The sequence below is a fragment of the Taudactylus pleione genome, unplaced genomic scaffold (assembly GCF_031769625.1).
Source record: "Taudactylus pleione unplaced genomic scaffold, aTauple2 ptg000005l, whole genome shotgun sequence".
Lineage (NCBI taxonomy): Eukaryota > Metazoa > Chordata > Amphibia > Anura > Myobatrachidae > Taudactylus > Taudactylus pleione.
In genome coordinates, this window is record NW_028284408.1 from 1,402,548 (window position 1) to 1,427,519 (window position 24,972).

Below are 24,972 nucleotides of genomic sequence, written 5' to 3' on the forward strand. Positions count from 1 at the left end.
AGCGAGCGACTCTGAATCAGGCCCAGTGTGTGACAGTATTAATGTAACTAAGCAGTGTGTGGCAATGTCCATGTAAGTAAGCTGTGTGTGACAGCATCTGTGTTAGCAAACGGAATCGGTATGGAATCCCAGCTGCCGCGTGACCGGCAGTTCGATTTCCGGCAGCGGCAGCCCGACAGATCAGCAGAGCCCGCAGCGGAAGCCCAACAGCACTGGAAATCCCGATCGTCCCTAAGGTAAGTACAAACTAACCTAAACTACCCCCCTAACCCTAACCCTCCTTTGGTGTACCTAACCCTAACCTCCCCCCAAGTGCCTAACCTTAATCCCCCCTCTAAGTGCCTATCCCTAACCTCCTCCCGGGGATGCCTAACCCTAACCCCCCCTTTCCCTAGGCCTAGCCCTAACTCTCCCGGGGGGGTGCCAAACCCTAGGTCCCCCCAGGTGCCCTAAAAACCTAACCCTCCCCCCACACCGGGAAAAAGCAGTCAGGAAGCCGGCTGTCGGTATTAAGGCAGCCGGTTTCCCAACTGCATACCTAGCAAACAGTGTGTGACTGTATTTATGTAAGTAAGCTGTGTGTGGTAATGCCCATGTAATAAGCTATGTGTGTGACAGCAACCATTTCAGTAAGCTGTGTGTGGCAATGCCCATGTAAGTAAGCTAAGTGTGTGACAGCAACCTTTCAGTAAGCTGTGTGTGTGCACAGTATCTGTGTCAGTAAGGTGTGTCAGCACAGCATCTGTGTCAGTAAGATGTGTTTGACAACATCTGTGTTAGCAAACAGTGTGTGACAGTATTAATGTAAGTAAGTTGTGTGGGTCAATGCCCATGTAAGTAAGCTGTGTGTGTGACAGTATCTGTGTCAGTAGGGTGTGTGAGCACAGCATCTTTGTCAGTAAGTTGTGTGTGTGCACAGTATCTGTGTCAGTAAGGTGTGTGAGCACAGCATCTGTGTCAGTAAGGTGTGTGAGCACAGTATCTGTGTCAGTAAGGTGTGTGAGCACAGTATCTGTGTCAGTAAGCTGTGTGTGTGCACAGTATCTGTGTCAGTAAGGTGTGTGAGCACAGCATCTGTGTCAGTAAGGTGTGTGAGCACAGTATCTGTGTCATTAAGGTGTGTGAGCACAGTATCTGTGTCAGTAAGCTGTGTTTGTGTGACAGCATCTGTGTCATAAGGTGTGTGTGCACAGTATCTGTCACTAGGCTGTGTGTGTGCACAGTATCTGTGTCAGTGAGCTGTGTGTGTGTGCACAGTATCTGTGTCAGTAAGGTGTGTGTGTGTGTGTGTGTGACAGCATCTGTGTCAGTAAGGCATGTGTATGTGCACAGTATATGTGTCAGTAAGCTGTGTGTGTGCACAGTATCTGTGTCAATAAGGTGTGTGAGCACAGCATCTGTGTCAGTAAGATGTGAGTGTGCACAGTATCTGTGTCAGTAAGGTGTGTGAGCACAACATCTGTGTCAGTAAGCTGTGTGTGTGCACAGTATCTGTGTCAGTAAGCTGTGTGTGTGTGACAGCATCTGTGTCAGTAAGGTGTGTGTGTGCACAGTATCTGTCACTAAGCTGTGTGTGTGCACAGTATCTGTGTCAGTAAGCTGTGTGTGCACAGTATCAGTGTCAGTAAGCTGTGTTTCTGCACAGTATCTGTGTCATTAAGCTGTGTGTGTGTGACTGCATCTGTGTCATAAGGTGTGTGTGCACAGTATCTGTCACTAAGCTGTGTGTGTGCACATTATCTGTGTCAGTAAGATGTGTATGTGTGTGTGTGACAGCATCTGTGTCAGTAAGGCATGTGTGTGTGCACAGTATCTGTGTCAGTAAGCTGTGTGTGTGTGCACAGTATCTGTGTCAGTAAGGTGTGTGTGTGTGACAGCATCTGTGTCAGTAAGGCATGTGTGTGCACAGTATCTGTGTCAGTAAGCTGTGTGAGCACAGCATCTGTGTTCGCTAACATCATGTGACAGCATGTCAGTAAGCTGTATGTGAGCACAACATTTGTGTAAATAAGTTGTGTTTGACATACTTGCCTACCCTCCTGGGGCCAGTGAAAGGCTTCTGTTTTTTCGGGTAACCTCCTGCACCCCCGGAAGAGTAGGTACTTCTCCCACATTCTACTGACTTACTAGTGAAGTGGACAGAAAGGGGAGAATTTCCTTGGGGATCAGTGGGTCCATGAGTAGGGGATGGGGCCTAATGATGCAATTCTTTTTTTATTATTATTATTAGTATTACATTTTATTTATAGGGCACCACAAGTGGTCCGCAGCTCCGTACATACAGTAAAGGGTACACAGAACATTACATTACAATACAGTAACCAAAATATAAACAGAACACAAGTAACAATTAGCAACACAATTCTCCATACACATTACAGCTGGGAAAGTGAAGGCTGTCATAGAAGTGCTAGAGAAGAGGGCTGTGAGACTATTCTTTGAGAATAGTTTAATTTGGCCCCGCCTTCTAGTCAAAATATGGGGGTGGGGATTATTTATGTGGATAGTATGACCCCACCCCCATCGACGCCCACCTGCATCTCCTCTCCGGCCATTCCCAGAGAGGAAAATCTAAATGTCGGTAAGTATGGTGACAGCATCTGCATTAACAATCAGTGGGTGACAACATCCATGTCAGTAAGCTGTGTTTGACAGCATTTATGTCAGTAAGCTGTTTGTGACAGTCTCAGAAGGTGACATGTTAGAAGACGGGATGGCATATAGGCCCTCATTCAGAGCTGTACGCTCTGAGCAGAGCACACGCTCTGAATGAGGGCCGGGCTCCATTTTCATGGAGCGTCCTCCTGGACGCTCGTATAGCTGTGGGTCACCACCCACAGGCTATACGAGCGTGCATTGTGATGGTCGCGATGGTTGAGACCATCGCGACCATCGAATTTGCGAGCCGGAGCCTGCGGTTGAGGTTTTCAACCGCAAGCTCCGGAGTGATTTTGGCTCTATCAGAGCCAAAATCACTCCCACTGACATCACTAGTGATGTCAGTGGGCCGGCTTCTGACGGGAGGTGTTCCCGTGGGAACGCCCCCGTCAGGGAGGCACGCCCCCGGCACGCCCACCAAAGGGGGCTTGCTGTCAATCAACATTGACAGCACGCCCCCTTTGATCGGACACAACGAGCGAAGGACTTTCCTTCGCTCGTCGCATCTGGCGCATGCGCACGACAGAGCTCCCTCCGTCGTGCGCATGCTCAGTCCATAACATCGACCCACTTGCAAGCGGATAGCCGCTCGCAAGTGGGTCTGAATCAGGCCCATAGTAGGATAAAATTTTGCGGCAGTTTTTTTTTATATACTGTATCTATCAATCTATCTATCTATCTATCTATCTATCTATCTATCTATCTATATATCTATATATATATATATATATATATATATTACAGCCTACACACACAGGGAATAGATCACAGCAATTTTGAAATGAAGCAACAATAAAGAAGTGTTGCAAGGCAGATGCACCAGAAAAACCCTGGTCACAGTAACATTATATGTCCAACCTTTTTGTAGTAAGTCAGGACCAGAAATGATTTTAGCCACAGGAAGGGCAGTGGCACACTGGAAGGCTGTAGGTATGGTACAGGGCAAACTGGCAGGCTGTGGATAGGGTATAGAGCACATTGGTAGGCTGTGGATAGGGCACATGGCATATTGGAAAGATTGGTTTTGGCTCGGATCTTCCCACCAAGTTTGGATCTCTGGACAAGGCAAAACTTCTGTGCCAAGATGTTTGTGAAGTATGAAGTTTTGCCTCATTATGAGATCTGAACTTGGCTGGAAGATCTGAGCCAAAAACAAACCACTCAGAAATAAAGTAAAAAATCATTATGATAAAATGCACAACATTGTGATACAGACAAGTTGCGATTGAAGGAGGGGGCAGAATCAAAGAGGATGCATAGACAGTGGATTTGTGGGATAGAAGAGATGATGATGATGATGATGATAATGATGATATTGTCAATGGACAATGAAAAAGTGGTAGGAGAGGGAACTCTGGAGTGTGGGACAATTATCTGTTCAGTATTAGATGTGTTAAGTTTAAAAAGACACTGAGACAACCAGGAGGAAATTTCTGTAAGTAGAGAGAGAGATTTTTTGGGGGGGCTGCAATAATCTGCTCTATGGGTTGTATACTTTGCTGCCAAGATGGTGGATTCACTATATGGCTCCAGTAAGTTACTGTACGTCATGTTCTCAGTGCTTACCCAAACAGAAATTAATCAACTTGTAAGCAGTTTTTTTTATACAGTCCTTTATTAAAGGGGGATTATAAATTGTATTAGAATAAAAAATTAGCATTTAATACTAGTTAAGACTTGTATGATATATAATAATGGTATACAACATAAAAAATAGTTAGACAACATATAACATAAACATAATGTGCCTTTGGTTGCTAATCCTGAATACACTGGACAGTGAGATACTCCCAAGCAGTTAACTCTCCCTGTCTAGATAGAAGTTCCTCGGATAGGTATCAAAAAGCTTATTAAAATCTCCCTCTGTGAACTATATGACTGTAAGAACACAGTGATCCACAATATAGGTAGAAAGAAACAGCCTAGAAAATTGCCCACAATAGGCTAGACGTTAGTCCATTTGGCCGTTATTGGAAAAAAATATAGGGCCAAATGTAATACGGTGAGGGTTTATAAAATGTGAGAGTTTATCAGTAATTCTCTGTTACTAATACATTGCTTGAGTTGTATTTTTAATACAGGAAACACCTGGATGAGACTTTAACTCATGATAGTTTTCTCAGTCTGAAAAACATGTTTTGTGACTTTATTACATTTGCTGAGTTTAAAAATGTTAGAGTTTTCTCTCACATTTTCTACACTCTCACCCTATTTGGCCCATAGAGTCACTCTGAAACAAAGTAGAACCACTAAAAGAATTAGAGAATTTCAAAAGGTTAGAAGCACTCACAAAAAATAAGCTTAGGAGAACAGAAGGGAAAGTGATAGAAAAAAAAAAAAGAAATTTGTCAGAGACTTGAAAGATTATAATCAGGATTATAGGAATTGTAAAGTAGAAAGAAAAATACTCCAACAGAAAGATAAAAGTCTAGGGAGGAACAAACATTATAGACTGTTTGTAAAAGAGGACTGACCCAGTACAGGACACAATCCGGTTCAGTATGTACGATAAGGTACTGGAACTACATCCAGAGGACAGAGAACATACATACAATCTAGATCCCCACCTACCATATTATCCAAAGAATAAGTTTACAATCTATTTGCCGGGAAGTGAAGAGAGAGAATGAGATGGACATGCAAATCAAAATCAAAGGAAAGAAAGTCAGAAACTAAGTAAGGACAGAAGATACAGAGAGAGGAGGAACCCGTAGAATCTTAATGAACAAGCTCTTATCAATAGCTTAAATCGTGGTGAAAAGGATATAGAAACGGAACTTGATACATCTGCCCAAATGCTGATGAATCGTATTCACTGTAGGACGGATACCAAATTTGCCCAAAAATAACCAGAAGAAGAAGCAGATGTATGGACGCTTTTTTAGAGTTACTTTACAACAATCATACATAGAGTACACAAAGATGGAGGCTATTCCGAAATCATCACAGTAAGAGAAGGAACAAGGGAAAAGAAAGCAAAGAATAAGAAGTTCAACTACAAGTATGGAAAGTGGGGTGGAGTCCAAACTATGCGGAAAAAGCAACAACAAAAAAAAGGAAGGGAATGAAAAATCATTGACAAAAGGCATATTCAACTTAAGTAAGTATGTGTTAAATGAAATGGAGTTAATTATCCTCCAGAAGGGTCTGAAGCTTGCACCCACAAATAAATTAAGTAAATTCAATACCTTCATAGCTCTTCATAAATTTTGAAAACAACTCTTGTTTTGTGTTGTTGCCTATTAGGAAGCCCCTTGCGTTTCTAGAGAGGAGGGGGTCCGTGTGCAGTCTCCGACATGGCCCCCCTCCTTTGTCCGGCGGCCGACAGCGCACTGAGCTGTGCGCGGCCAGCGCTGGAGCTATATAGACTGTGGGCACTTGAGTACACCCAGGGTCTATAGAGTATGCAAAGGTAACCAGGAAAATGGCCGCGGTGGCCATTTTCCTTGTACTGCGCATGCGCAACAACGGGAAAATGGCCCTGGCAGCCATTTTCCAGTCGTTTAAGAGCGCCGGACCCCCGCTCCGATGTGGGAATCTGGTGAGGTAAGTATGCTATGTGTTCAGGGTGTGCGGTGTGGGGCCCCCCTGGACCCAGGGGCCCATGTGCCCCGCACACCTTGCACCCATAATAGATACACCCCTCTTACCACTTTACAATAAGTGAGGGAGGAGGCTAAAACACAAAGAAGCTTCAATAGGGCAGAAGTGATGTCCTGTTCACAAATCCAGCATCATTTAAAGGAATGGATAATGCTGAGAATTGACAATCTATGATCCTGAAGAAGCCTGTTAGGTGAAACACATTGAGTATGAATAGCATCAATTCCGGAGTGTACCATGAAGCGCTTCATATAGACACTTCAATTGTCTGCCAGCAGATTTTAGCCTACCTCCCACTATCAAGTAAGAGCAGACGGAGATCTGACGAGACCTTGGGACGCTCTCTGGGGACAAATCATCTACAGTGGCTGCTGTAAGAGGTTATCAGGTGGTCAGCAACCCCTTAACCTACAAATGTACATAAGTATAGCAAGCCACATACTGGAGGAAGTGCCCAAAAGCTTAGAGTCCACACATACATATTGGGAAACTAGTTCACCAGTGCATCTCTAACTAATGTTCAGATGATTGTGGGTAATTGTATAGGCTTTTTCTTTATTCCTATATTGTGGATCACTGTTTTCTTACATTCATATAGCTCACAGAGTGAACTTTTAATAAGGTTATTGACACCTATCCGAGGAACTGTTATCTAGACAGGTAAAGTAAAATGCTTCGGCCTAGCTCGCTGTCCGGTGCATTCACCATTGACACTAGAACCAATGGCCCATTATGTTTATGTAATATGTCGTCTAACTGTTTTTTTATGTTATGTACCTGTATTAAATAAATCATGCAAGTTTTAAATAGTATTACATGCTAATATTTTATTCTGATATAATTTATCATTCACTTTTAATACACTTTTTTTTTAAATATGCTTACGGGTTGATTAATTTCTGTTTGGGTAGGACCCAGCAATTACAGTAAGACAGGTGGATGCATAAGTTAGAATTAATGGGGAACGGTCTGGGAAAAAGAGGTAGATATGAGTATCCTCAGCTTAGAGATGATATATGAAGCCAAAAGTGCTAATAATCTGATGAGGGAGGACTTATAAAAAGAAAAGAAGAAGGCCTAGAATGGATCCCTGAGGGATGCATACAGCTAGTAGGAGACCTGTAGAGTTGGAATAATGAGAAGACACAGATAAAGAACAGTAAAAAAAGAGTAGGAGGATAGCAGGGACAGGGTAATGTCCTATAAACCAAAGATGGGAAGGATTTGGGGGAGAAGTGGGTGGTCCAAGGTATTGTAGGTCACAGAGAGAACAAGGAGGATGGGTACTGGTCCTAAATTTGGCAGCAAGAAGGTCTTTACTGAATTTTGTGAAGGAAGTGGGGATGAAAATCAAACTGGAGCAGATCAAGGAAAGGGTAGGAGGAAGGAAAGTAATAAGGTGGCTGTAGAAAATCTGTTCATGAAGCTTGGAGGTAGAAGGGAAGATAGAAAATGGGCAAAAGATATAATTTCTAGATAATTTTTTTATAGAATTACACTATTGTGTCCTTGTACTCAATAGTGAGGGTGTCTGATAAAAATTAAATTGATAGGTTGGATAAATGGCTGAGATTGGAACAAGCAATTGGAGAGGAGGAGCAGAATAGATTGGAGGAGATATGATAAAGGGTTAGGTGGAGGGTGGACAAGATAAGATGCCTCATTGGAGAATGCCAGAGTGGAAGAAACAATTGAAGAAGGGAATCATATGGGGACAGCAAAGACTGATAAGTATACTAGGGAGCAGTTAGGTGGGCACCTTCAAATAAATGTTAAGTCCAGCTGATGGTAGATAATGGATCCCTTTGTACAATGTGCAGGATAGGACTAATCTCTCCAGGAGCCAGAAATAAATAATACGTGATATCAGCCAGTCATTGTGCATGTTATAATATGAGTCTGTCAGTGTATAAGATGCGAGCCTGTTAAGATATATTATAGAATATAATGTAAAACCAGTCAGCCAGGATAAATAATAATATGTTTTATCAGAGAGTGTACATTATATAATATGCAGTATCAGCTAGTAGTGTATATAAGATGACATTCAGTCAGGATATATCATATCATGTCATATATCAAAATATCAGTTAGTTTTAAGAACAAAAGGACTGTTTATAACACAAAGAAAAGTGTCTCCTATCTTTGTGTAGGCAACTGCTGCCTAGTCAAGTGAGTTCACAGGCCAAGATCTCTGGGTTCTTCTCAGAAAAACCCATCTCACAATCATCAGGGTTCCTTTTAGACTACATACCTCAACATCATTACTTAGCTGCACAGTATACTTATATCCTAGACCAGAGATTACAGTCCATATTTTAAGGATACTCATGCTTGAGTCTACAAGATTAAATCAAATTGACTGAGGTACTAATGTAGTCACCTGTGCTCAAGCATAGATATCCTTAAAACCTGGACAGTAATGGAAGAGTTTGGGAACCTCTGTCCTACATCATGGGTTCTCAAACCTGATCCTCAAGTACCACCAACATTTCATGTTTTGATAATTTCTTTAATCATGCAAAGGGAATGTAATCTATTTTGCTCAGTCATTAATTATCCATCCTATTTCCACAGACAGGAATACAGAAAAACAGAAATACACAAAAAAATACCTGTTAGTGGTATTTGAGAATAGTGGTTGAAAATTGCTGTCCTAAATAATTTGGGATAATTAGTTTGAAATTGTCCAAAAAGTATTCAACTTTAATAACTGTTTTAGCTTTTTTTGGTCTTTATTGTCATTTGTTAATCACATAATATTTATTTTATAAATAGTCTGCAAGTGGTCTCTCCAAGTCATCTCCTCCTGGGAAAAAGATAATAAAACACTTCCTCAAAGAAACCAACAGGGAAAGTAAAATTGTAAATTATGATATGTAACTTTCATCTTAGTCCTTAGTGCATAAAGAACAATGTTCAATTTCTTCCAAACACATATGTACTTTTACTCTAATGACAGATCCACTGCATTTGTGCTTAGTTGAAAACACTAGGAAAACACAATTGAAGAAAATATTATTTAATGTACTATACAGAAAAAAATGAACCCACATTAATTAGATGTTTGCAAGGTATTGCGCTGCAAGTACATTTTGCAATAACTTAAATTGCTTGCTCGCATGAGCAAACATTTTATAGTGATTTTTATTATTAAATATTACTGTAATTTACCAAAATACAATGGTTGCACATACAGATGTCGCAAAGCCCTTGACATCAGAAAAACACCACATTACTATTACTGTGCTGCAATGTAACATCTTGTGTAAATACATCATATGATCATCCTTGTAATATTGATATCGCTAATCATTTGCAGGTCTCATTTCTGCCTGTGTCCCTTTAGCCATCGCTACTAAAGGTGAGTTTTTCAGCTCAAAAGTCTGACACCAGCCCCCAGTATATGTTCAGAATGTTGACATTTACAATGTCGACACCAGTGGTGGCTCCAGAGGTGGGGCTGCAGTGCAGTCCAAAATTCAAAAAGGGGAACCACACCAACTGCCAGTAAGTCCTGGCTGGTGATGTTTGGAAGGGCAGTTGAAACAGAATGAGTACTAGCTAAGGAGACAGAAGGAGTGCCAGCTGGAGAGACAGAAGGGGGCTGGGTGGAGCTGGAGGGACACTGTGGGGCTGGAGTTGCAGAAACATGGGGGGAGGGTCTGTGTGATGGCAGCCCTGACTATGGTCTTTGATAATTATATGCAATTTGGAGATATTCTGTACTTATTGTGGCTGATTCAAATTTGGGAGCAAATACCTTGGCTAAATCATGCACTGCAGTTGGGACAGATTCAAATGTGCAGAATGATTAAAATTTTTGCAGATCATATCTTAACTCAAATCTAAATTTCATTGTAAGATTAAAGCGATATGCTTTTCGACAATCACAATGTTGACAAGCAATATGTGGACCCCAGAATGCCTGTACCATTAAGTTGAAAAGTGTAAACTGCGGCTTACAGAATTGTATTCATGTCAGCAGTACAAACTGAAGACATAATCATTTAGCATAACTTTGTGCTGCCAGTGTGCGCATCCAAAGGATAGATGCCATTGTAGGAAGTATAAGGTAGTGTAAGTATGGGAAAGGAGAAGCACATTTGGGAAGAAGGCCCTGCATATGAGAGCTTACAATCTAAAGGGGAGGAGCAGACAGACAGGGGCAACCCAGATGGGGTAGACAGAAAGGAAGGAGCAGTGCAGTGGGTTAAGATGAGAGCCGGATGGCTTTGATAAAAAAATTAGATTTGAGAGCCATTTTGAAGTTAAGTAGAGAGGTGGAGCATCGATAGGGAGAGAGAGAGAGTAAGATAGAGAGAGTAAGAGGAAGTAATCAGTTAGCAAGAAAGGCAGCATGCATTTGTGGAGTGAAGTGGGCAGTATAGGACTTGCAGGAGTGGGGAGGCAGATGTTGTGCATGTGAAGATGAAGATGAGCTGGGCAGCAGCACTGAGGACTGATTATGGTGAAGAGAGGTGGGATTGAGGTAGGATAGATAGAAGGAAGTTACAGTAATCCAATCTGGAAATGACAGTGAATGAATGAGGGTCTTACAAATATACCCAGCTATATTATTTCCCCTGGCATGGTGAATCGCGCAATACGTAGCACAAGCGTGCAAGTGTATATTTGCACTTCATACGTGGACACACTTTCATAGGAATGCATAGTGCTTTTGCAGTGCATGCCATAGCGTAGTGCATGCAGGGACAGGAAATCACATGGCGTGATGCCGGAGCACATTTGTGGTGTAATCAGCCAAAATGTAACTGGGCACATCTGTAGTTGCCTCCAGGGTGAGAAAGGGTCTTATCCTAGAAAAGTTTTGGAAAAATGGCAGGACTGTGAAAGATAATGAATGTGTGGTTTGAAGAAGAGGGAGGAGTCAAGAATAACTCCAAAACAGCACACTTGGGGGCTAGAAAAGAATGTTGTATTGCCAATATATAATGAAACTGTGGGAGGTTAGGTTATGTGGAGGGTGGGAAGATGATTATCTCAGTCTTAGGCATGTTACGTTTAAGAAAGTGCTGGGACATCCATGAAGAAGTAACAGAGATATAGGGTGGTATTCAATATGGGAGCGAAAAGTCCGTGCTGGACTTTTTGCTCCATATCAGAGGTTTGACGGGGATAAAATATTGGGCACACGTCCGCTTTATCCCCGTATTCAATTTGAAAGCTGCAAAAAACGGGACCCGACGGAAAAGTAAGTATCAGAAAAAACTCGTGATTTTTCAGAAAAGCATCCAGGGACCCCCTTAATGATGTCCTGACATGGGGGATCATTATGGGTAACCCCATTTTGGCCTGCGGAAGGTAAGTATGTTTTTTAAATAACCATGACAGGTGTTTTTCCCCGACAGGGAAGAAGGGGTGAAGTAGAGCAGTTAGGTTTTTTTTACAAAAAAAAAACTAGGTGCATCAAATTCGGGGTACATGAAAATGGGTGCAAGCCTATTTTTAAGTCCCTAAGGTGCATTTTTAAAATTCTTCAAAAATGCACCTGCCGCTACCACCAGCATTCTTTAAAACACCTGCAACATACTTTGGAACCCCCCTGAAATTATTTTGTTAGTTTAAAATTTGTTTTGTGGTGTCCCTATTTTTTTTTTCTAAACTTTCTCTGACACAGATCATTTTAAGGGAGCATTCTCAAGAGTGCAGGCTATTTTTTTAAGCCTGCACCCCTAAACCCCAATTCTGCACTTTTTTCACCAGCAAAAGGCTGGTGAAAAATTATCACCGTTTTTTAACATTGACTTTTCGCACCAGCAAAAAGTCAATGGAATTGAATACGGGGATATTGGAAATAAGCGAAAATGACATCATTGGCGATAAATTATCGCTGGTAACGGACTTTTCGACCCATATTTAATATGGCCCATAGTTGGGGATATGAGTTAAGAAAGAGGGGGAGAGGACAGGGGAGGAGATATAGATCTGAATGTAGAGATTATATTGGTGGCCAAAAGAGCTGATGACCTTACCTAGAGAGGATTTATAAGGAGAGTGGGAGAGGTCCCAGAACAGAACCTTGGGGGACACCTACCACTAGTGGAAGTGGGGATAAAGTGAGGTCCTGAATGGAGATAGAGAAAGAGCAGACAGAGAGGTAGGAAGACAGCCAAAATGCTAAAAGTAGCATTTCTCACTTGTCGACCTAATGGTGCTGGCTTTATGGCATCCATATACTGCTTGTCGACATTTTGATTGTCGACAAGACATATGTATCTATCTAGTTGAAAAATCAAAGCAGTCTTCACCTTTCATGCAAAAAAAGAGAATTGTGTTAGCACCATTTTCATTGCAACATGCTTTGTCCAGGTGCACAGTTAAACCTTTGCTTTCAAGACTAAATAAGCCCCAATATGTTTGCTCACTTCTCAAAATATTATATTATATACAGTATGCTAATGACAGTCTCTAGATACATATAGAATGTATTGCATATGTGGGAGGCAAAACCAATCAATAATATATTGTATTCACTTCCTCGTATGTGGGCTAGGTGGCAGCCTTCCTATGTACTGTTGTTTGCAGGTTTTTTTTTATAGGTTGTTCAGCTTTATAATACTATGTGTGTTACAATGATATGTGTGTACACTGCAGTTATGGTTTTATTATGGGTGCACTATTTTTGCTAAATTTTGCAATACTGCATGATACTGTAAGTTCACTCCTTGTTAGAAGAGTTTAATATTTGGATGTGAATTCAAGAATTTTGGACATTTCACTGTGTCTTGTACATTTTTATAAATCTCCCAACTCTCAGCTATTGGTCTTAAGTGCTTCTCTGTACTTTTTTTTCCAAATAGAATAGCTCCTCTGGGATTCATCAGAAAAACCCATTAGTGCACTCCCTGCTTTAAAATTGCATGAGACTGTAAATCATTTAACAAAATACTTTTGAAGATGTTTTTTGAAGGTAAGATGTGTTAGCTTAGCTTCACTACATGAACTTCAACAGAAGCCTTTATCATTACCCCTTCTGACATTTAATAAAACAAGCATAAAAAAGATGCCCTCAGAGACTAAGTTATTGCCACAAATGATAAGTGATATGAATGAAATATTTTTAGAGTGATCTCTGGTTTAAAACTAACCAAATATATTTCAATGGTATTAATATTTCAATATTAGCTTGTTTTGTGAGTGCCTAGCACAAAGATACAGTAAGTATTAGCACTAGACGATTACACTTGAGATATCCTGTACTGTATTTGCTAGTAATGAACAAAGGTATACAGAAAGAATTGTAGGTTTTACTTGTCTTTTAGAAAAATGTTACTAATTAAAAAAAATACAATATTTAAATTTCCATTCTTTTGGATACCTCAGTTTACAGGTCGTTGACAAAAGGCTAAGCTAATAAATCCTGTTGATGTATAGCTAACAGTTACCCATACCATAAACACTCAATATAAAAGTCAATAAGAACAGAAAATTTACAATGTCAAATAAACTCTATTGCTTTAGGCATACCAACAAAATAGAGCTATTTTGTTTAAGAAGGTGTGCCACAAGAACTCACAGTCAGCAAAAAAATTATTGTGGTACCAAAGAGAAAAAACATTGATCCAAATGACTGATTTTAACCTTAGTGACCACAGTCATTTTTAAGTTATATTCTCAATCACATTTACCATGAATCATAGTTTTAATTTTTTTACCTTGCCTAATCAAATTGTGCATTGATTTTCCAGTATCCATGTTATAGCAATGGGATTAAAAGGTGCATTTTTGTCTTAGACCTTTCAATGGAAATATACAATGACAAAAATAGTACACCATGGTTTTGTAAACAGTCCAAAGAATGAGAGACTTGCACATAGGGTCTTATTCAGAGATGTGTACTTACCCGATGGTTAGCACACAACTCCGATTTAACCTCCTCTGTGAAGGCACGTGACCCATACTGCACATGTGCTTAAGCATTGTGAGTGATGTGGATTGAAGCCAATTGTTAATATAAATATTTTGTGGTCACACTTTCTATGGCACCCCAATTTTCCATATGGAAATCAAACTTTGACAGCTTATTCCCCAGGTGCTCATTAACTGATATTTTTAGGTGTTGTTCTGTCTATGTGACCTGGAGCCAAATGAGGCAGAGCATATCTTTGAGTGTCAGTGTAGTATCTGAACAGAAGAGGAGACTGTGATGTGGTTGGTCATCTTGACAAATCATTGCAATATTTTGGTACTAAAATTTCAAGTACAAAGCTACAGGAAATATGTCCAGTTTTGGATATGAAATCGTATGTATACAGCACTCCCCTACAGTATGGGTGTCAGCTCATACAGAAGAAGTGCAGCAGTGGTGATCTGTTGTTGATAAGAACATGTAAAAATTAGAACTGTGTTAGAGTGCCCAATATGCTAGTATAACTGCTGTATATATAAATATAAAATTAAATAAATAATTGTAAAGTATTAAAATTTTATATTCAAAGTGCTGTCAAAATGTGCAGTAATTCGCTGAAATAAAAAACCTAAAATAACTTCAGTGTACTGTGTACTTGAAAAATGTGGTAATATTAAATTCATACAGTACCATCAGGTGCATAGTGCAAAACAAGAAACAAACCTCCAGTATTAGTGTGCAGCAATAATGTCACATAAAAATATGAATAGGAATTATGTAAACAATAGATCATAAAATAATTTAGTAATAAAAAGACAATTTATTTAAGACCAATTTTAAGCATATGAGGTTGGGTTAGCATTCAGTAATCAGGTACTGAGCATGATGATTTTAAAAAACATACATAAAGACATCACATGTATTAGAATAAAAATAAAAGGCTTATCTAGTAAAACAATAGTACGTTCATGAAAGTTAAGTAGAGCCTCCAACGCGTTTGGCTGGGTATCAGACTTGGGCGCTCTAACTTCTAATTTTTACATATAAAATATGTAAGCCCATAACCTTGGTCATGATTATGGTAAAAACCTCTATTGATTGCAAAATTTGATTGCAAATGTATTTGCCGTCAGGTGCATAAATATTGGGAAATTGACAGAATTTTCATATTTTGGCCTCTATTCACCACCACAATGGCTTTGAAATGAAAAAAACACAATGTGCTTTAACTGCAGACTTTCAGATTTAATTTGAGGGTAATTACATAAAAATCAGGTAAATGGTGTAGGAATTACAACGGTTTCTATATGTGCCTTCGGCTTTTTAAGGGGCCAAAAGTAATGGGACAAACTAAACAATCCTAAATGTAACTTTCACTTTTTAATACTTTGTTGCAAATCCTTTGCAGGCAATTACAGGCTGAAGTCTGGAATGCATAGACATCACCAGATGCTGGGTTTCATCCCTGGTGATGCTCTGCCAGGCCTCTACTGCAAATGTCTTCAGTTCCTGCTTGTTCTTGGGGCATTTTCCCTTCAGTTTTGTCTTCATCAAGTGAAATGCATGCTCAATAGGATTCAGGTCAGGGGATTGACTAGGCCATTGCATAACATTCGACTTTTTAGCCTTAAAAAACTCTTTGGTTGCTTTTGCAGTATGCTTTGGGTCATTGTCCATCTGCACTGTGAAGCACCGTCCAATGAGTTCTGAAGCATTTGACTGAATATGAGCATATAATATTGCCCGAAACACTTCAGAATTCATTATGCTGCTTTTGTTAGCAGTCACATCATCAATAAATACAAGGAAACCAGTTCCATTGGCAGCCATAAATGCCCACACCATGACACTACCACCACCATGCTTCACTGATGAGGTGGTATGTTTTGGATCATGAGCAGTTCCTTTCCTTCTCCATACTCTTCTCTTTCCATCACTCAGGTACAAGTTGAACTTTGTCTCATCTGTCCATAGGATGTTGTTCCAGAACTGTAATGGCTTTTTTAGATGTTGTTTGGCAAACTGTAATCTGGTCTTCCAGTTTTTGTGGCTCACCAATGGTTTACATCCTGTGGTGAACCCTCTATATTCACTCTTGTGAAGTCTTCTCTTGATTGTTGACTTTGACACATATACACCTACCTCCTTGAGAGTGTTCTTGATTTGGCCAACTGTTGTGAAGGGGTTTTTCTTCACAAGGGAAATAATTCTTCTGTTGTCCACCATAGTTGTTTTCCGTGGTCTTCCGGGTCTTTTGGTATTGCTGAGCTCTCCTGTGCGTTCTTTCTTTTTAAGAATGTTCCAAAGAGTTGATTTGGCCACACCTAATGTTTTTGCTATCTCTCTGATGGGTTTGTTTTGATTTTTCAGCCTAATGATGGCTTGCTTCACTGATAGTGACTGCTCTTTGGATCTCATATTGAGAGTCGACAGCAACTGATTCCAAATGCAAATGTCACACCTAGAATCAACTCCAGACCTTTTACCTGCTTAATTGATAATGAAACAGCGAGGGAATAGCCCACACCTGTCCATGAAATTGCTTTTGAATTGAAAAGTGGGAGGCACATATAGAAACCATTGTAATTCCTACACCGTTCACCTGATTTGGATGTAATTACCCTCAAATTAAATCTGAAAGTCTGCAGTTAAAGCACATCTTGTTTGTTTCATTTCAAAGCCATTGTGGTGGTGAATAGAGGCCAATATATGAAAATTCTGTCAATGTCCCAATATTTATGCACCTGACTGTATATATAATTAGTAATTTGGCGTTGTGCACCTGTAATCTGTTTGTTTCTGTGCCTACAATAAAAGTCTCACACAGGTAGCACCTCCCATTATATATATTCAGTGTGTGCAGTCCAGGAATCTTTCCTATATACTCCATTTAATGTGCTTTATTGCACACCTGAGGGAAAGGAGACACCTTCAGTCTGGACTAGCATCCCTCCTTTATTTTTTTAAAAGCATGGAGTCTGGTAATGTATATGCACACTAGTATTAGGTACAATTCTAGGTAAGTCCTACAAGTTATATACTGTAGTGCAACTTTGGTTAATTTTTGGGGCGTGGGTCCCCCTGGATTGCTTTGGTTGATTTGTTTCAGGGCACCACATTATAACACATTTTTATTTTATACCACATTTTAACCCTTCGCTGTTTGTTTATTATACATGTACTTCACCTTTTTATTTTCAGTTCTTTATATGCAGCAGTGGCTACTCTTAACTATCTCTTTTACACTTCTCTTTTCCTATTATGGCGGTACCCTGGGATGGCTCAGCTGGGCTAGTTTGTGGGTGTCCTGCACTTTGGATTTGAACCCTAGTATGTTAGGGACCTACCCAACAGAGGTTACCTGGATATGGTGGGTAGGCCCATAAACTTGGCCATGATTATGCTAAAATTTTATTGCAAATGTATTTATATATGATTAGTAATTTGGAGTTGTGCACCTGTGATCTGTTTGTTTCTGTGCTTACCATAGGGAAATCAGATAAAGTGAATGAGAAACAAGGTACTCCTGTTGGAGGGGCACACCTCTATTTATGCAATAATACACAAATCTTTATTGGTCAATTTAAAATTGGGATAAAATCACATTCTCAGAGTCAATTACCATTGTGGTTTGAGAGTTCTTTCGACTGTTTGCAAGATAGTGGTGTACTTTTTAATAGTGTCACTTTTTCACCTTTTCATTGCCACACATACTTCACCTTATTGCCTAATTCGGTACACTTCACCTCTATACCTCACTAATTTCTCCTTCATTTGCATCAATATAGTTTTAACTGTTATACATATCTATTACTAAAAATTGTACGGTATACTGTATATTTGATTCTGGCTCATGTATTACAATTTTCTGAGAATGTTTTTTCTATTCCCCCAATTTTAAATTGACTGATTAAAATCAGTCTTATTGTATAAATAGAGGTGTGTCCCTCCAATAGGAGTACCTTTGTTTCTTTTTCCCCAAAATATGATATACTGCAGGTTATTTGATATACCTTAAGGTATCATAATTGATCCATATTTCAGTGTTTAATGTTGCTTCAGTGTTACAAGTGGCTGGTTTATTTGTACCATGGCAAGTGGCTGGTTTAATTGTATCATTAGCCTAAATGAAATTTACAGTATACAGTTGAAAAAAAATATAATACATTTTGGTAGTACTTGTAACAAATAGTACTGTTATTATTTGTGATGTGTGCTAATAATCTGGTACAGGGACCATAATGAACATTTAAAAAATACAAATAAGGTAAGTTAATATGGCACTTTTTTCCTTTATTCAATCAATAATACATTGTCTTTGTTCTAAAAAAATAATATGCAAGGATCTTTTTTTATCTTTCTCGTTTATGAAATAATAATAATAATAATAATAATAATAATAATAATAATAATAATAATAATATCTCTAAACATCTCCTGGAAGGAGGAGACACAATTTATATGTTTGATACTCCATATTCCAATGTGGGTCTAGTAAATGCTACTATATTTAAAGTTAATTTCTAATCAACTTGAAATCTACTATTGCAGGTTTTTGCAGCTAAACGCATAAACATTCTTTGTATTCTATATCCCCCATGCTTATGAATTCAGGCAAGTGAGGAGTTTCTGAAGAAAAAAACAGGAAATTAAAATTGCAAACAACATTGAATGTAAATACATACAGTATATTTTATTTGTGTTTGATTTGTTTTACATTTAGCTGCTGTGTATGGTTTACATTGTATTTATTTTTCCCACTATGTTTGTAGATTAATTGCCTAATCCAAATGCATTTGTTTCAAATAAAATAAATGGTTTACAATTTGGGGATAAGTGGGTAAAATGAATGTAACTGGATTAGGCCTTTTTGCATTAGTAGTGACTAATGTCTGCTAATCCAACCAAATATAGCTAAAACGGAGGAGTTGAAGTCTCTGACATGAATAAAAAAAGTTACTTAATCATGTTTGAGGCCTCTTTTATTTCCAGCATCCCACCCTCCTTCCCTCAATTTTTGTTGTGAGTGGTGTTTTTTTCTTTTGCAAGGGGGAACAGCAGATCAGTAAATTAGTGATACATAGCTTGTATACTCTCCTTCTCAGTAGTGACTGTTATAATCTATCTGGAAATCAGCAACATCATCCACCCAGATACAGTAAGCATTTGTTGCTTGGCATGAAGGAATTGGGGATCCAGGGGCGTAATTCCCCAAGGCAGAATGCTCTCCTCTCTTAGTTACATTTTGAAACCTCTGCAGGATTGGAGGCAGGGCCAGATTAACAATGGGGCAGATGGAGCTGTAGCTCCAGGCTTCCCATAAAAATAGTCCCACAGAGTCCAGGAGAGGGCTGGCCAGGTGGGCAGAAGGGCAACTGCCCTCAGTTCCCACCTATACAGACTTTTTGTGCCACCAATGGAGCAGGGCTGCAGGAGTCAGGAATGTTCCAAACTCATGACCCAGAAAGGTGATGTCTGAGCAGGGGGGTGGGCTACATGTAACTGAGCAGTGCTGCAATCAGAGGGGGAGGATGGGCTGCAGCAGATCCTAGCCAGCCAGAGATAGACCTGCTTGTAAGGTAAGAGAGAGAGTGGAGGGAAACACATGAGTGGGGTTGGGAGCAGGGTGTGTGTGCATCTCTTGCATGTGGGCCTCTGAATTTCACTGTGTATGTGAGGGGGGTCGATTAAGATGCAGGGTGAAATGGATAGTATGAAAGGCTTTCAGAGGCATGAAGGGAGCAGTGTGGATGTAAGGGTGGCAGTGTGAGCTGTGATGGGTGCATTTAGAACAGTAGGGGAGCAGTGAGGTGTGGGGGGGAACAGTGAGTTGTAAGGGGCAAGTGATCTGCAGGAGGAGCAGTGAGGTGTGATGAGGCAGTGATCTGTGAGAGGGGGAGAGCTGTGAGGTGTGATGGAGCAGTGAGCTGCAGGAGTACAAGTGAGGTATAAGGGGGCAGTGGTCTGCAGGGGGAGCAGTGAGTTGTGATGGGGCTGTGGGGGCAGTAAGCTGCAGGGCCCATGGGGAGCTGTAAGGTGTGATGAGGCAGTGAGCTGCAGCAGTAAGCTATGAGGTGTTCATGTGGGCAGTGAGGTGAGATGAGGCAGTGAGCTGCAGCAGTAAGCTATGAGGTGTTCATGTGGGCAGAGAGGTGTGATGGGGCAGTGAGCTGCAGGAGGACAAGTGAGGTGTAAGGGGACAGTGGCTTGCAGGGGGAGCAGTGAGTTGTGATGTGGCTGTGGGGCAGTGAGCTGAAGGGGGAGCTGTGAGGTGTGATGGGGCAGTGAGCTATGAGGTGTGATGGCAATGAGCTGCAGTGAGAGGAGTTACGTGAGAGGGGTCAGTGGGCTACAAAGAAAGCATAAACATGTGATGGGACAGTGTGAGATGTGGGGGCAGTGAGCTGCTGAGGGGGCAGTGAGCTGTGCAGTGGGGAGAGCAGCGACTTGTGATGGGAATTATAGGTTGCAAGCGGAGCAGTGAGGTGTGATATGGGCAGTTAGGTGGGATGGGGAAGTGAGCTGTGGGGGGAAGCAGTGAGGTGTGATGGGTCATTGAGCTATGGGGGGGATCATAAGGTGTGATGTGGGCAGTGAGCTGAGGGGAGTAGTGAACTGTGACAGGACAGTGTGACCAGTAGGGAGGCAGTGAGCTGCATGGAGAGCAATGATGTGTGAGGAGGAGCAGTGAGGTGTGATGTGGCAGTGAGCTGCTGGGGGGAGGAATGAGGGGGCAGTGTGAGCTATGGGGTGCAGTGATATGTGTAGCAGGCAGTCTGATCAGTTAAGGGGGCAGGGAAGTGTGGGGAGTGGTGAGGTGTAATGGGGCAGTGAGCTGCAGGGGGGAGCAGTGAGGTGTGGGGGCAATGAGCTGTGAGGTGGCTAGCAGTGAGATATGAGGAGGAAGTGTGAGCTATGGGGGTAGTGAGATATGGAGAAAACTAAAACTGGGAGAGCTATGAAAGGAGTAATGACAAAACTATGGAGGGCAAAAAGGGAGATATGGAGGGCAGTTAGAGCTATGGAGGTGCAGTGAGAGATGTGGAGTAAGGTGGCAATAAGACCTATGCCTCCTAGTGTTCAACTGTATATTAAAAGTCAAAAATAACAGCTATTTAACCTTGATTCAGTATAAATTTATTAACAAATTCTGCATATTTATGAATTCAATTATACTGAATCAGGTTTAAATGATTATTATTTACAGGATCTGGTATTTTGTTTCCCCAAAATTGTAAAAATAAAATATCATCCAGTTAAATGGTTAAATACAGGTGTTTATTACCTACACTATCTCTTCCAGACATGCCAAAATTTAGACAAGCACCAATGAAACTTACATTACCAGCTGACATCTGGAGCAAGTTTTTAAGAATGCAAGTGCAGGTAAGACATAACATATCCTGGCCTTGTTTATTGTGAGTACTTTTTGTTGTTGAATGTTTGATCTGGTGTTTATTTTGTTAATGTCGGCACCAGGCTGATGGAGGGGGGCTAAAATGTTTGATCATTCGCTTTCTCACACAGCTAGCCACACCCTACAGTGCCTCTTGCACAGCCCACATCCCCAAAACACTGTTCATGCCCCCACATCACACTACTGCGATGCTTGTCCCTCCCCCTACAGCGACTCACCATAGGCCTTTCATAAATATCAGTTCCAGGACCATGTGGACCTTAATCTGGCACTGATTGCAGGGCCTGATAGTCTGATGCTGATCAGTCTGCCCCTTCTTTCTTGCTACCATTTCTTTTCCATTCACTCTATACTGTTATCAATAAATGATGATCATTAAAATTTCTGTGTATTGTTTTTATTATTTCATATTTGGGTTTATGTGCTGACCAAGATATCAACCCAGCATCTGCTATTAAGGACTCTAGACAATGTCTGTGATTTGTGCCTGGCATAAACCAGATGCATTAGCTGTTGAAACTAGCCAGAACACGTCTGGAATCTCTGCATATTATGGATGGAAATATGTTATTTTTACACAAGGTTATTTTAGAGTAATTTATGGCCATTGTATGATCTACTCTGTATTAGACCTTAAATGATGATTTCAGAGGTTTTTATTCAGGAAATAAAAATTGTCTATAGTTTATTTAAAAATGCTAAGAATTCCCATGTTTTTCAAAGGAAACTGAAATAAAATCTATATTTAGATATTTTCTATAAGCCCTATATAACATCTGTGGTCAACTTTGAATACTACTGGATTTTTTTCTAAAAAGATTAAATAACAGTGTATTTTTTAAAATTCATAATTAGAGTATCATGATTTGCTGTTGTGAATATGTCATTAGAAAAAGTTTTTTATTAATTTTTCCAAACTGTTTAAATTACACATTGAAAATCACATTCTGATCATAGTCTTGGTACAGGTAATATACTATGTATGTAGGAACTACATCCCTGCCCATATATGTAATATCATAGGAAACGAGCTGCATACATCACTTCAATAATTTATAATTTTAGACATAGCTTAAAATTTTCCAAGATGGAAAATATACCACATTGAATTAAAATAGAAGGAGCAATTAATATTATATTGCCATGCTATATTATGTTACTAAGCCAAATATAAATATGGATTGTTGTGTGCTCTATGTCAAATAACATTGGTCTTTAGTGAAGGCCAAATGACAGGTCAATGTTTTCTTTAATTTCCAGGTATTCAGTTTGTTGTTTAAATCATTAAGACAGTATTTATTTGTATATAGCTCAGAAAACATGGCCTATCAATGGCCTTTGAATATAAGATCATAAGTTCAGTATGAGCATTCAGCTCAATTAAATTTACATTTTTAATTTAACTGCACTGTTGTATACTAAACAGTTCATGTAGTACAGCACAAAAGGTTCAGTAAAGACAGAAACAAATTATATTTTATTTGTAATGTACAGCATACAATATATTAATTATATAATGACTGCAACATTCTGTATATACATTTTATTTATTTATTTTTCTACCATGATAATAATTAACAGAGCTTAGAAACATGTATGTTCACAAATATTTTTTTGTTTGTGAATAATGCAATTGTGTAATTTTTAGGAGTCTTTTTGGTCTGTAATATATATATAGTTTTTTTTTTAGTTTTGGTTTTAGATCTGAATTACTGTAACTTTTTTGTTTTGGTTTAGTTTTGCAAAGCCACCCTCACGTGTTTTGGTTTTGGATCTGTATTTTTCAAAAATTGATAAAAACTGCTAACATCACATACTTTTGGCTTTTGTTTGTTCCTAAAATACTATTAACCTCAATAACATTAATTCCCACTCGTTTCCAGTCAATTTTTACCACCTCACAGCTCACAATATTGTTTTCATCCAGTTAAGGCAAAAAAGTTGCACCATACTAGCTGACTGATTAAGCTAAGTGGCAGCAGTGGGCGGCACAAACACGTGGCAGTTCAACTTTCAACATGGCACATCAGGAAATAAATGTTTTCATTAATCAAGAGGCCTGAAGAAGTTGTAGTATGTATGTAGGTAAAGGCAGGGCAAGGAAGGGTTGATTCTTAGCAAATTGAATTGAATGATTTTATTGTGAAGCAAATTTTTGAGGAGGGGAGAGCATGGGTGAACAATATGTCCTTTGTTTTGCACATAAATCAACTTGGTGGTTCATAATATTGTTTTAAATGAAAGGGGCATGCAGGAGATGCTGTTTGTGACCATAAACATTTCTGGACATTTTGGCATTCAGCACCACATGTCGAATATTTCAGTGGCTGTGTCAGTACTACTTCCAACATGGCACATTAGGAAACAAATGTTTTTATTATTCAAGAGACCTGAGGAAGCAGAAGTATGCATGTACTTGAAGACAGGGAAAGGGAGGGTTTATTCATAGTAAATTTAATTTAAGTTTTGGATTCCAAAGCAAATTTATGAGGAGGGAGGGGAAGCATTTACAAAGAAATATTTTAATCATTCACATCAGTCCTTGCCCCAGTTGAGCTGTTTGGTTGTTCATTTTTTTTTTAAATGAAAGGGGCATGCAGGAGATGCTGTCTGTTGCTGTAAAATTGTCCAGACATTTTTGTCATTCAGCAACCACATGCTGAAGACTTCAGCAGCTGTGGGGCGTTCAATTACCAACATGGCACTTCTAGGAAAGAGACTGGCACTGCAGTGGCAGACAGGATGGCAGTTTATAAACTATAACAATAATGTTTGACATCTACACAAAAAGGCAATAAACAATGCATAATGCAAAGAGAAAAGGTGCAAGATGGAATTGTCCTTGGGCCCTCCCACCAATGGGAGTAATGCCGGTGTCACAATTGGCCATTTTGAATTCTGGAATGGGTGGATGAACTATTAATATGGCAGCACACAAAACTTAATCTCTGAACAGGAAGGGGCATAGGGATTTAAAGTCTGGAACAAAATATCTGTTATCATTGTGCTTCTGGGATTATGTATTGGTATGCTGAGAAGGTAGGAGGGAGTACATATCCAGATACAATCACAAAGTAGCCTCTCTCTTTGGTGCTTGAGTTGCAACTGACCAAATATGGTTATTATCATCAAGGAATGCTAAGCCCACCAGGTTGGTATCTACAAATCATGGTTGAAAATGGTATAAGAGTATTTTACAAGTATACCTATTTGTAAATTTAAGTTGAAATAAATACAAAATGAAATAAAAAACCTAAAAAGTAAGCATGAGCAGCGGCACAAAAGCACGCCACAAACAAACAGTGCTTAAGGATATACAGGGTCAGCGCTTACATTAGACAACTTTAGACAGCTGCCTAAGGGCGCTGAGACCTGAGGGGCAGCCTGCTGAGACTGCATTGGAGAGGGGGCATTGTCTTGC